The 14,384-nt window shown below is 33.8% G+C and overlaps 1 protein-coding gene across 3 annotated transcripts in view; it reads right to left on the reverse strand.

The window, feature by feature from the left end:
* Positions 1-10,410, reverse strand: part of LOC111861830 (kinesin-like protein KIF20A) — a 66,242-nt gene extending 55,832 nt beyond the window's left edge. The window contains exons 1-2 of one of the 3 annotated variants that reach the window (XM_023846732.2): positions 1,877-10,410; positions 1,459-1,549 (exon numbers count right to left, since the gene is read on the reverse strand). The gene's annotated coding sequence lies outside the window, so the exon portion shown is untranslated. Of the gene's footprint in view, positions 1-1,458; positions 1,566-1,876 lie in introns of those variants that run through there. The other 2 variants (XM_023846734.2, XM_023846733.2) reach the window with 2 other exon arrangements.
* Positions 10,411-14,384: the final 3,974 nt, after the last annotated feature.

Consider the following 14,384-nt stretch of genomic DNA (forward strand, 5'->3'; position numbering starts at 1 on the left):
AGTATCATGTGTGCAGGCTGTGGTGTGGCTCTCTGCAAACTTTCATGTTTCAATGTTTATCACAGGAAGAAAAACTAATAAAGAGGTATGGAAAGGCATTTATTGCATAAAATATTGTATTTTAATTAGTTCCTGAAAATTTCGTTTTTAAAAACCAATTTTTGTTGAAGTTGTTTAGGAAAAAGTAACTACATGCATTTTAGCGACATAAGGTTTAAAGGGCCTGCCAGGACAGGGGTGGGATTTAAATACCCTTCACACCAGTCAAAGAGTTAACATGTGAATTTATCATACAAGAATTTTGTTGCTGAGAATTTAATTTACACTGAAAAGGGGATGAAATAGATTTACCTTTATTTTCCTTTTATTTTCCTTATCTATTAAATGACTACAAGCAGGTTTACTTGATTGATTTAGATCAAGCACAGAATCAGATTTATACGATTTGATTTTATCTTCTCTATTATTATTATTTTTAAAATTATTAATTTTGACACTTCTGGTCCTAGTATTTTAGGCCTAATATTTGCATTATTTAATTGGTTGACCATAAAAAATTATTAGGTCTCATTACAGGTGGTTTTTTGATCTTTCAGATACTCTCACTTTATTTAACTTACTTCTGTTGAACATACACTGGCAGAGACCTCCATCAAAGAAATGGGATACTTATTGTCCTTAGTTCATGGTAGCATAAGGATATTATTATCCTGTCTATTTAGGTGTTCATTTATATACTGTCCAATAATTCTTGCCACTTTGTCTTTCCCTTTAGAATTCAAATGCATCCCATGACGGGTGAAATTTTCTTTATCCAAACATGGGTCAAGCAATTTTACGTGCAACATAATATTAGTCATTTTGCCTAATTTTATGTTTACTAACATCAATTAAAGTTTCCGTATTTTTCATTATGGTATGTATGTTATATCCTAATAGATTTACATCACCACAGACCGGCAGATGATGTGTTCCATTCAATTTCTGTCCCACCTGGTTTTTCTGAACCTTCCTAATGACATATAGTTATATAAAACAATGTAGGCCGCGCCATAGCTCAAGCGGATAGTCTCTGGTTTCCCACCGTTGCGGTCCGGGTTCGATCCCGGGTCTGGTCAAGTGGGATTTGTGGTGGACAAAGTGGCGCTGGGGCAGGTTTTCTCCGAGTACTTCAGTTTCCCCTGCCAATCTTCATTCCAAAAATTGCTTCACAATCACCCTCACCTATCAACTGGGGCTGGTACAATGGGCCAGAAGTGGCCGCAGTAAAATGGACTTAGTCCTACCCCACTAACATTAAAAAAAATATATATAAAACAACAGAAATTAAGAAAATATATAACGGGAATGAAGTGTACAACACAAGGAACAGTCACTATAAGGATATAATTTGTATCCGTTATTCTGTAGATAGAAGTAGCATGCGTCAATTATTTTATGCAATATTATATTACTTACACTGTGATGGATTAGACCGGCTTGTGCTATTTGGATGAAGTGAATAATGATGATGTATGTGAATTAACGCTGAACAAAAAGTCTAGCAGCCCTGTCAACATATAAAGAGTCCATAAACTTCTTTGCGTTCTGTGCTATAAACAGTTTTAAACCCTGTAACTTGATTGGTCTCCATTGATCAACCAATCATAACGCATTCTATTGACCAATAGCAGTACTGCACCAATAACGATCAACGTTTGTCATCGCTTTTAATCTCGGATGAATTACATTCCATCAATTGTTGGCAATCATGATGGCGCTGCTGAATATTTATCTGAACTATCGCCTGCATAATTTGGGTTAACTGCTCTGATGAAACACAGTTGAAGCAGTTATGGCGTACAGTAATCGAATTCCCTAATTTCAATATACTTACTAATCCATGATTTGTATGTCGCCGTAGTATGTAGAGATGACGAAGCTAATCCACGAGTCGAAATGTACGGCACACAAATATTACAATGTTGGGAAGCTTGGAAAGGCTCGATTTGCAGGCCGGTGATGTGCTACAACCTGTTGCATGTGCTGGACGTGGTGAAAAGGAGGTTAGAAGCGTTACGAGCCATCGCAGAAATGGTCGGAGGGTCGGAGGAGTAGGTGTTCTGTTGAGAATTAGTATTTGATATAATTTGTTTATGCGTCTTAGAGTGACTGAAAATAATAACTTTTCGAGAATTTAGAGCAGCATATGGCTTCATAAAAATCCCCAGCCCCATAGTTAGTAATAGTTTCACGTAAACTTTAGTTCCTGTGTACGATTTGCGATCCTCAAGAGGAAGAGTTTTGTCTTCAGGGATGTAACGAGTAGTGATCCCATATATTTTTTCAGTCATTATACCTTTCAGTGTATAACTGAAGAATCATGTACTCTTGTCTTCCAGTTAATTTGATATATATAGAACTGCATAAATTACTTTGCAGGAAATGGCTAGGTCAAATACTATTGGCAGGTCTGGTTTTGCATATGATTCGTAACAGTGAAAAGAACTTTGAAAGAATCCTAATTTTAGAACATTTACTAGAAGATAAAGGGCTAACACTAAGACACGTAGAAAATAAATTAAAGTGATGGAATTTTCATGGAAAATATCCTGTTAGATAAAATAGGTCATCTTATAGGACATATCGGGTTTGAGTTACATATGTTGTGACATCTGCCCATTTATGGTAAAATGATATTAAACCCATCAGTGCTACAGTCATTAACAGTAGCAGAAGTTCTTATGCTGTACAAAGTTGCAGACTGTCCTCCCTCTCTCAGTAACAGTCTTGACCCACTCGTATTCTGTAATCTAATAATCACATCACAGATTTTTAAAACAGAACATGTATAAAACATTTAAAAAGTTTTTTGAAAGCATATGGATACACACCTCTTGAACATTCCAATTAATTTCAGGCATTTGAAATAAAATAACATGGACCTGTAATAATTAAATTTACTTAATGACATATTCTTGAAAATTATTAGACCAATTTCAGTTCACATCAAAATACTTTATTGATCTCAAAAGAATTCATCATGATAGTAATTAAACATTTACAACAAAGATAATTGATGTACCACATTTGTAAAACTATATTTGTGGCTTAAGAATAATAAGGAAGTACTTAGAAGATAAATTATGATAATACTGCAGAGCTTGGTGAAATGCAAAATAGTTCCAACATACTAGAACTGTATTAATGTTAAGCCAGCAAAGGCATTTAAAAATAACTTTTTCCACTGCTATGCCTTTAAATAGAACTTTTTCTTGGAGAAAAACATTATGAATGTAAATAAAATCGGCAAAGATACTCTAACCACCATATTAAATAGTGAAACTTGCTCATTCCCAGAAAATACTATGCTGTAGTTTAATTTGTACAATTATACGCCATTCTAAAAGCATAGAATGTCAATGACTGCTATATGTTCTTTTATCATACAATATTAAATATAAAAAATTCTCACATAACACACCAAGGATTGCATACACATTCAGAATACCAACACCAGCTTTCCAGTATTTGAAATATATACTTTTCAATTTAAAATATTGGGGGAGAAATACATTTTTGTATGTAAATTTGAAGTGTGTTAACCAGTGCCTGCAGTAAATTTAACAGACATAAAAACTGCTATGAAACGTCTGTTATAGTTGATTACAATTAAAAATACAACCTCCATGATAATGTATTAATGATGTAAATTAATATATGATATTAAAAATGAATTGCTTACCAAATAAAACATCCTTCTTTACAGTTAATTACATATGATGCATTTTGCCATACCGCAGAACATAAAGCACTTTCAATTTGATTCATTCCACAGAATACATGAAATAAAAGGGTATATGCAGGGTATTCCAGGAGGAAAGGTCACTATTCTGGGCGGTCATAGTATCCGTCATCCTAAGCAGAAAGAGTGTACAGGATTATTCCTAACAGTTTCCAAGATAGAGCTGTTTCACTGTACAGTTCCAAAATTGTTGATGAGAAAGAGGTATTATGTACTGTTTCTAATCCCAGTATTTATTGTTCAAGTGACAGAGTTGGTACAATTTACCTAGTATAATACCTTTTCAAAAATTCCATCAACATTAATGCACTTCTCAACTCATAAGGACATGGTGTGTTGCGTGTCTGTACAGTGTAATAGCTCATCTCAGAAAATGTTCAGAATAGGACACATATATGTACACTTATTTCTTTACAATGACTGATACTCTGACCTCCCAGAATATTGACCTTTCCTCCTGAGATGCCCTGTATAATTCAAACATCACTACAACACATCTTAATGCTTCCTAATTACCTTTACACTAGAGCTCACATCCAAACATGATGCAGAAATCAGGGTTGACTTCACATTTTCCATTTGCAGGAGCCCTGTAAAGGGCTATTCTTTCCCCAATTTTCTAGTCCATTTCCCTCCTGCAATGGAAAATAATACTGTGCTCCTTTTTTTTTCTCCCCACAATCTAGTTTCTTTCCTGAGAAAAAAACATACTTGGATCTTGAAATGGGCTGTTTTCCTGCCTATTGTATCCACTGGCCCAAAACAGGCTCCATTTCTTTTCCTCCTCCCATAATGGTGAGTAACCACATTTGCAACCAGCCTATATATCTGAACCTATTCTCTCCCTACGTGCTTCAACAATAAAGGAGGAGGCAGCATGTTAAAGAGTCTCCTGCTTGCCTGTAAAGACAGTCTGTGTTGCTCTGTACAGGCAAGCTGGACATTTCTGCTTCAAGGCTGAACACATTCTCTGAAATTGTGTATAATTCTGTCTTCTTCCAGACATTAAAATGGCAGTAAATTTGTTTATGTGCTACATGGAAAAATTCTAAGCAATACAGTCTGGTAGTACAGGACCTGCTGTTGGATCTATTTCCATTTGCATACATACAATAATATTTTGAAATATCATATAATGATTATAACACTCATACCTTATGTCAGTTCTTTGTGAAAACTGTCACATTTTCACATGTGTATGCTTTCTTGGCCATCCCATCACATCATCTGTTTCCTGCTGTGTTTAATTTTACACCATTCTAATGATGCATCATATAACATTAATAAGTAATTTAAATTTACAAGATCTGTTAAAAATGAAGGCCACACACTGTTTTCTTTATTCGGCTTTGGTTTGGGAGATGTGGGATTGTTTTTAATGGTTCTGTGTGTATCCCTGTATTAGGGGCATTAAAATTAAAAAATACGTAGTCCATGTTGTATCATCAGCTGAAAATGTAACTTCTTATATTGTAAAAGTGAATGAAGTATGGATAAAAATTGTCAGGCAAACTGATGGTAATTTAGATATATATTATTTTGTATTGCAGGTCTATACATGTAAGGCATTATTTTTCGTTAGTAAAAATTCTTAAATATGCTATGGAAGTTCCTTTACTCGCTTCTCCCACATGCAATTGAATTCTAATGCGGAGTATGAAGTTCTTTCTTGACTAGATGGCAATTCTAAGAGGAGAGATTTTAACAAAAATGTCTTCAAACAGTAATAATTCTTTTCATAAATTAATGAATATAATGTGTAAAATCATGCCCCTGTTCAACTGAAATGTAAGATGAAAGTCACTATTTTATGTAACAATTTGGACACTTCTAATAAAGTGCTCCCTCTGTTTCTCATAATATAAGGTGAAAACACCAATGCATATTACAAACTACATTATTAAAAACATTATGTCTTTCCTCACAAATGAAGGAATTATACTATAGTACGACCAAGCATATGCTGGAAAAAAACAAACCATGGCTCCAAAGAAAAGTTTTTGGAGGTTTTGGTATTCACTTAGAAGACATGGAAAGTGTAATCACGCAGATGAACATTTTTTGCACATAATTTACAACCTACAGACAAAACCAGTATGCATACCATCAGTGCTACCACAACTACTGACACTACACCTAGAATGGAGGATACACATAAAATGCATTATGACCACAACTGTACTATGATGAGGGAGCACTGGAGATGTTTCCTCAATTGTGAAATTTAAATGTATACCAAGGGAATGATATTAATGAATATAATGTACCTTAGGATAAATAATACTGTTTTGATATAAGTTTAACATTTTGTGACGAAGAAATAAAGGAAGTAGTCCTTACCTGGAAGTTACATATACTGCACTATGTGCAATTTTAACAGTTAATTCCATATACTTAAGTTCCATAAATCATGTCTGATTTAAGGTTCTCATGGTGACCATTACAAGTACCATCTTCTGTGATGTGACACTGTGTAGTCTGGCACATGTTTACTCACATTTGGGATAAATATACAGAGTGGGTGAAAAAGTAATCAGATTACTCTTCGATCCTGAAGATGGAGGCAGAATGTTCCTCTAAAATATTGGTAAACATTTATCAGACTATGTAGCAGCACATCCAAGAAGGAAGTGCTCTCACAGAAATCAGTTCATACTTTGTTTTCTAAAATTTTAGTATTTCTGTAATGTGAACTTGTGGCTTCAGAAGAGGGATAGAAGTTTCTTTCTGTGGTAAAGTACTAATATGTGCTGAAATATTAATACAAAATCTACACATAATTATGCTGGTATGAATCCTACAGAGAGAACTTGCATATGCATACAAGGAACAAAAATAACAGTTCTGTGAATTCAATGCAAGACAACATTAACTCAATGTAATTTTGAAATTCAGTCTAATGTGGACATTATTTTTCTGCCTTCTACAAATGCAAAGTCCAAGCAACTTACATGAATGTATTTACATACAACATGTATGATGGTTTCAGTATATATGAAATCAGGTCTTTTTCTTAAACTTAATTATTCCCTCCACTGATGTGGAAAAACTATTTTTGTATATTTACAGTTTATTAATCTTATTACTACATGTAGGAAAACCATATATTACATCTATGTGCTTACAAACACTACCTACAGAAGATATTTTTTCAGGACACATCTTTTTCTTGGTTGCAGAACAATTTCTTACAAGCTTCAAAAAAGTCAAAAACGTTCCCTTGTTAGTGCAAAAGTATTTAGAGATGACATGAGTTTTAGTGAAATTTGAGCAATTAATTGTGTTACAATTCCCACAGCCAATCAGTCTTGCAATAATCATTGTCCGTGCTTATGTACATGGTATCCACATCAACACAGGACGTTTACAAATTGTAGCATACAATGGCATCAGCTTCATGACAGACAAGCCTACACCATTTTACAGTTAGATTTTACATTAGCCTCTTAGTTTTAATAACAGAAATGCACTTCAGACTTGACTTCAAGTAAAATATACCATTGCCTCAAAGTCCTGCAAAAAGAGGAAAGGCTCATATATTTAAAATTTAAGTCCATCCAGGCACCAGCTATACCATACCTGGATAATGGGAGACAAGGTAAGTGGAATATGGAAGACAAATTCTGAATCTGTGTCGAGACTTGTAAATGTAAAGAACACGATAAATGCACAACGTAAAATGTCAACATTTGTACAGATGGTCAATTTCATTAAACTTTCCCTCAGTGAGTTCAATGCATATAGCAAACAGGTAGATGAACTATTCATATTGGACATTTTTTAAACACATTTTGTATCTGATCTAAGTTCATTGCAACTAATGTGTACACCTCCTGAATGCACATTCTTACGTTGAATTATTTCCAGAAACCTTACATTCAGATTTAGAGTTATCATGATGGAAATTGTGCTTTACTGTTTTTAATCTTTTATTAAGTTTGTACAGCTCTCAACAAAAGTTGTGAACTCACATTTTAAAAACTACTACTGTTCTTGATTTGAGTTAAATGGGGTTAAAAACTGTCATTAAGGAATGGGATGTGATCAGAAACAATCAACAAGAAATATCTAATCTGATTTATTAATTAGTGTATTAAAATCAATGTAATTTAAGAGAACTAGAAACAATAAGCAAAAGAACTTCAAATTGTACTTTTCGTGTATTCCCCTACATTTCTTTCCCATTATCAATACTGTACAGATTTAATTTATTCCTAGAAGTACAGACAAGTATAAGAACTTCAAATAAATATAACATACTATACATTCATGTATTCTCCTTCATTTCTTTCCCATTACTCACACTGTACAGATTTCATTTCTTTCTTGCTTGGGTCATGTTTCCATGACTTAACTTGAAAATCAATTTAAAATACCATAGCTAAAGACTGTGTTCATTAGTTACACTAACATGTCTGGATAAAACACAGGAACATGAGTTCAGGAGGAATAGAGAGGTGAACTGAATGGAAATAGAATCAAACTGTTTAAAACTAAACCTTCCACTGAGCCAGTTCAATCCTGTTCACATGCACAATCAGTTTCCCTAAGATGTCAATTACAGTAGATGACTTTACTTACTACTTGCCATCAAATTTACTAGCAAGTGAACTATCTAATGATGAGTATCTTATCACACTGAGATTGTCAAACCATGGTTAAAATCACTAGCTGGAGGATGTGTGTCTTCATTCTACTGGTTGATGCAATTGTGTGCCTTACTACATGAGGTTTGTTTACTTGCTGGCTAGTGAAAATGATAGTGAGTAGCAAGTGAATTTGAAAATTCTTCCCACTTTCTTTTTATGAGTATATCTCTCAGACTGTTTGCTTTCCTGTCTAATTGTCTGCTTGCCTGGCAACAAAGTTGCTACAAATAAGTATGTAAACTAACCTAGCATAATCCATGCTTAAGATATATTTTAATGTTACTGTCCCCTGAAAACAGGTTCCAGCATACTATTTAAGTAAATGAAGTTATGTGACTCAAAAAGTATTTATTTTTTACTTATTTATGGCTTAATTAAAGTAAGTGTCAGCAGCTCAAACTGTACAGCATTGACCAGCAGGATAATCAGTAACAGTGAATTGGAAAGAATGTGGAAGGAAGCAGTTGTGGTCTAATGAGGCATTATCCCAGCATCTGCCTCAAGGGACTAAGGAAAGCCATGAAAATCCTGTCACAATGCCTGATCTTTTGGCCAAAGGGTGCATCCAGGGCCTCACACGTGTGATACTCACTTGGCAATCATCTTGAGGAAAATGTACACAGAATGAAGAAAGAATATTCAACTTCTGTAATAGTGTTCCTCCCCCACTCAGAATAGATCAATCATTTGCTTTCTCAAGTATTTTTCAAAGTTTACTGGAAAAATGAAAACAGTTTTCACTCCTTATTAAGACACTTGGAGGACCTGACTTCTAATACTTGTGTAATGCTATCCTACAAGCTTCACACATTTCATATGCAACAGTTAGATTTATAATGAAATGTAGCTCTTGCATGGTATATGAAATCAAACCAGAAGTGCATAGTTTACATTAAATCTGTCTTTATGATATTCACTGTTTTACTGGAACCACACTGTCCCAGCAGGTTGATTCAAAATATAACATTGTCACTTGTTATTGCAGCTTTCAATATACCAGTATCAAATAGGTCTATTTATCGTGTAATGATTTAGCACTTACATTAACGTTTGGTAGTAGGCAAATTTGTTGTTAAAATATTTTCAAATTCCACTTGCATTTACAGACTGACCCACTCTTACAATCTGGGAAGTCATTAATGCTTATATTTTATAAAACTGTAAGACTATTAGTTGTACATGTTTATATTCTCCCCTATGCTAGACCAGTGCATCCTTACAATATAGCCATAATAAAGCAGATCTAAAGTTTACAGTCTACTCCTTAAAAACACTAAGCATACTTTGTAGTACACTATTGCTTAGTATAAACCTTCCAAATGACAGAAAATCTCTCCATGTAAAATCCAGTCATTTAAAAAACAGTAATTTTTGCTAGTACTACACATGTCCACACTCCAACAGACTGCAGCAGTATAACAAACTGTATTAATTTATATATTTACGGTTTAATCAAATTGTAACCACATAACAAGAAAAATGTAATAAGAGGTTCCACCCATCCTTGAAGCCCATAACTATCATCCTCCAATGAGGAACAACTTTTAATGAGTTCATTTCTGAAATCTCCATTATTTATGGTGATAAACAAACATCTTGGTTAATAATATTAATAGAAATACATTTATTGTAGAGTTCTGTGTGTTTCAATTATTGCTCAGTGCATCATATTAAGAAACACATGGGGACTTCTATATGAACACCGAAGTACACTCATTGGGACCATTGAAACAGCATGGGCAAACCAAGCAGCTGCCTGGGGCAACACATTTTACAACTCCTTTTCTTCATTTTTGTTACATGAAATTAATTTATGCTGCTCTTTCGTTCATATCATAATCATTAATTGGTTGTACTCTAAACATGTTATATATCAATTATGTGAAACTGCATAATAATGTGTTCTTACTTTTAACACTTTGTGGACTGGCAATTTAAATATTCAAATCACCCTGGGGACCGGCATTTTTAAACCTACTACCCTAACTTGTGCACTGTTCACTTTAAAAATTAATATAAAATCTCCTACTTAATTTTATGAACTAAAATTTTTGGAAGGCATTTTTAAACCTACTACCCTAACTTGTGCACTGTTCACTAAAAATTAATATAAAATGTCCTAATTAATTTTATGAACTAAAATTTTTGGAAAACACTTACCAGTGCTTCTAGAAGTGCTTATTCCCCTTTGTGAAGTGGCATTACACAGAACTTGCAATGTAGACAGTCATACTTCTTTTTTTGTGAACTGTGCAAACACGACACTGCCTAGGATACTTCCCATTGGAATGTTCACTCTTCTCTGCCGCCACCATCTGGTCTGTAGCCCAGGCCTTTGCCACACTCATCAGAAATGCTTTGTATTTCAATTTTGAATCAGGATTTAGATTTTGGTGAACCAAAAATGAATTGAAAATGGCACAATTTATAAGCCACAAGGCAACTTTCTTTGTCAATTTTATTATTTTCCTAGGAAGAGAATAATAGGCCAAGTATTGATTGGCTCTATCAAATCCCTTCATGAACATACTATACTCAGAAATACAAATAGGCTTCTTTACTTGTCCATGTGTCCTTTGAACATCAACCATGCTCGAATTGTGGAAATCATATTCACAACATAAATATCCCTATCTCCAAAAAACAGTTCTGCTACTTCAGACACTTCCGTTGGGTCCGATGGAATTTGTTTCACCCCTGGATTTCCAGTAAACTGTCCAAAAGTAGGAGTTTTGTCTACTTTTCCACATGTGGCTGTTCCCGCAATTTTACTGCCTGCAATTTCGTCAGCGTTACTTTCACTTTTATTGTCTGTGGCCACAATTGTTTGTTGTCCCGTGTCACTGCCACTGTCTGAATCACTATCACTACACGTCTCAGAAGGAAACGTCAGATGGCTCAGCTCGTAGGAGAACAAGTCAGATATTTCATGTTTTCCAAGAGATCGCTTGGTTTTCATCCGCTTCTGTCCTTGACTCAAGGCACTACTAACTTCCTGCCTGGTACATAAGAGCTTGAAGGGTCAAAGATCATTTTCCTTTGGAGGGGGAGCCCAAACAGCGAGATCAAGTTACTGCCTACTAAGCAAACATTCCGGAATAATATTATGCAGTAGTCATTTCATTTGGGTGGCACCAGAGAAAGGTATAGTGTGTTACAATCTAACGTGTCCTAAAATCATGATATCATGCGACCGGTCCTCAATGTGTTAATACACAAGTACTGAATAGCCTGTCTAGAACACATACCTACATCTACAATTTAACGTGTAAGAATAAGTAAGCTCCTTTCAAGTTTTCAGAGTCATTAGATAGGGAAGTATTTTATCCTAAATGTTGTTCACATGGTAGTGGATAAGGGCAAGAATACTACAAGAAGAAACAGACAGTAGAATACCACAATCTATAGAGCATGCAGATGACAGTTATATGGGAACCAAATGACAGTATTCTAGAAACAAAATCTCATAAGGTTTCACAATGTGTAAGGATTTTAGAATAAATGTCAATTTAGACAAATGCATAATTAGGGAATCGCATCTGAAAACAGCAGATGTGGAAATGAAGAAACTGGAGAATTTTAAATACTTAGGGAGAAGAAATTGCAGAATAAAAATGCAGGAAAAGTTTATCAATTAACTAGGAATATATTCTGAAATTGAGAATTGTCCAAGATTGAAAAGAAAAAGTTATTTTGGAAGTTACTACTGTATGAAGCATAACATGTACAAAAGAAATATAACAGAGAAATAATGGATAAGGCAAATGATAATCCAAACGGAAATAATATGTTATTAACGATAGTAGGATCCAGTGTCGAAGTTATGAACATAACTAATGAAGCAGTGAAACTAGCAAATTCAACCGAAGGTCAGTTTACATGTATAAGTAATTTCATAGACAGTAATGAAAAGAAATACAATGCTGTAACAACAAAAAACGCAGGAGTAGTTATTAACCAAATACCAGTAATTATAAATGGGAGGTTAGCAACGAATAATGGTGATAACACTATATCCTTAACGGAACATTGTTGTAACAGTAGTATAAATAATAGCGGTCAAAACATAATACCTATAATAAGACCTGCTGCAAATGGAGTAATTAAGACAGATAACAAGTTAAGGGAGGATTGCAAATATAACATAATCATAATTGGTGATAGTCATTCCAGGGGGAGTGCAATAATGCTAAGAGATTATTTAGGAAGTAATTTTGAGGTATACGATATAAGCAAACCGGGAGCAGGTGCTGCGGAGGTTGCAGACTAACAAATAGGAACTATAGGCATCTGACAAAAAGGAGACACAATAGTGCTATATGGTGGTTCTAATGATGTGTCTAGAAATAATTAAAAAATAGCACTATTACAGATTGCAAAGTTTTGTGAAGAAATAAATGCAAACATAATAGTACTTGATATATCACACAGATACGATTTAATGGATACCTCCTGTGTAACTAAAGAAGTACAGGCTTTTAATAGAAAATTAAGGAAGGTCACTAAGCAATACAAACATGTCACAATACTTGAAATTAGCAGTAGAGAAACTTTTACACATCATGGCTTGCACTTAAACAAATTAGGAAAACGACAAATAGCTCAACAAATAGTAACAGAAATTAAGGGAATCCTACAGGGAAAAATATATAATCCTATATGTGTGGGTTGGATATTACCTATAAATAGAAATCATATAACGTCAGAATCAAGTAATGCCAAAGAGCAACATCTTGATAACAGCATAAAAACTCTCAAATCACAGATGAACTCTCCTGGTAGGCGGGGCAGTGCAACCAATGTACATAAAGTATTCATAATGCAGAAAAGAATTGTTAGAATCATAACCAACACTATACCCAGAGAGTCATGCAGGAAGATTTTTAAAATGATGGGAATAATGACACTATACTCACAGTATATATATTCATTAATTTTATTTATAATGAATAATAAAAACTTGTATTTTATTAATGGTGAGATACATGAACACAAAACTAGAGTTCACAAAGACATACATAGGCCTGCCATGAATCTGACAAAATAAAAAAAAAAAGGGACCCTATATAACAGGTATAAAAGTCTCCCTCAGTCAATACAAATGTTAGTTAATGAGGAGAAAAGTTTTAAATCAGCACTAAAGAGGTTTTTGTATCATCATTCCCTTTATTCTATGAATGAATATTATCAACATGCAAATGAATGAATGAAAAAGATATATGTAATTACCATATTTTATGTTTGTATTCGTTAATTGAACTTTTAGTATATTTTGATATTGAAATCTTTGAAATGTATATGTTATGGTTGTGCTGTGTAAGCTTTTATGGGTTGTAATTTCATCGATTTTAACTTGAACAATTTCCACTTCTTTGTGGTTTTATTATCACTATGTATAATTTCGTTTTATGACTGCTCTGTATGTGACTGAGTTCTATTTTATGAACTGTTCTTGTGTATGATGTGTATATTGAAATCTTGTGAAATGCATGTTATGGTGTTGCACAAGCTATTATGGATTGTAATTTAATTGATTTTAACTTGAACAATTTCCACTTTTTGTGTTTTGATTATCACTATGAATAATTTCATTTTATGATTGTTCTGTATGTGATTGAGTTCTAGTTTATGAACTGTTCTTGTTTATGTTTTGATTTCACTGTGACTTGTTCAACATCCTAGGCGTCACCAAAGAGGATTTATTGAATTTAAATAATGAAATAAATGAAATGGACGAAAGCAGATATTAGCACACTAACGGTGACAAGGACAAGATTTTTAAAAATTATAGAAAGAAAAACCAGAAGACATAATGACAATTAAACAACAGAAAAATAACTTAATAAAGAACGCAATACGATGGTACAGACACATCTTAGGAATGAATGAAGACAGAATCCTAAAAAAAAAAAAAAAANTGTAAGAGAAACATCTTAAAAAAATAAAGGAAG

The sequence above is a fragment of the Cryptotermes secundus genome, unplaced genomic scaffold, assembly GCF_002891405.2.
Source record: "Cryptotermes secundus unplaced genomic scaffold, Csec_1.0 scaffold819, whole genome shotgun sequence".
Classification (NCBI taxonomy): domain Eukaryota; kingdom Metazoa; phylum Arthropoda; class Insecta; order Blattodea; family Kalotermitidae; genus Cryptotermes; species Cryptotermes secundus.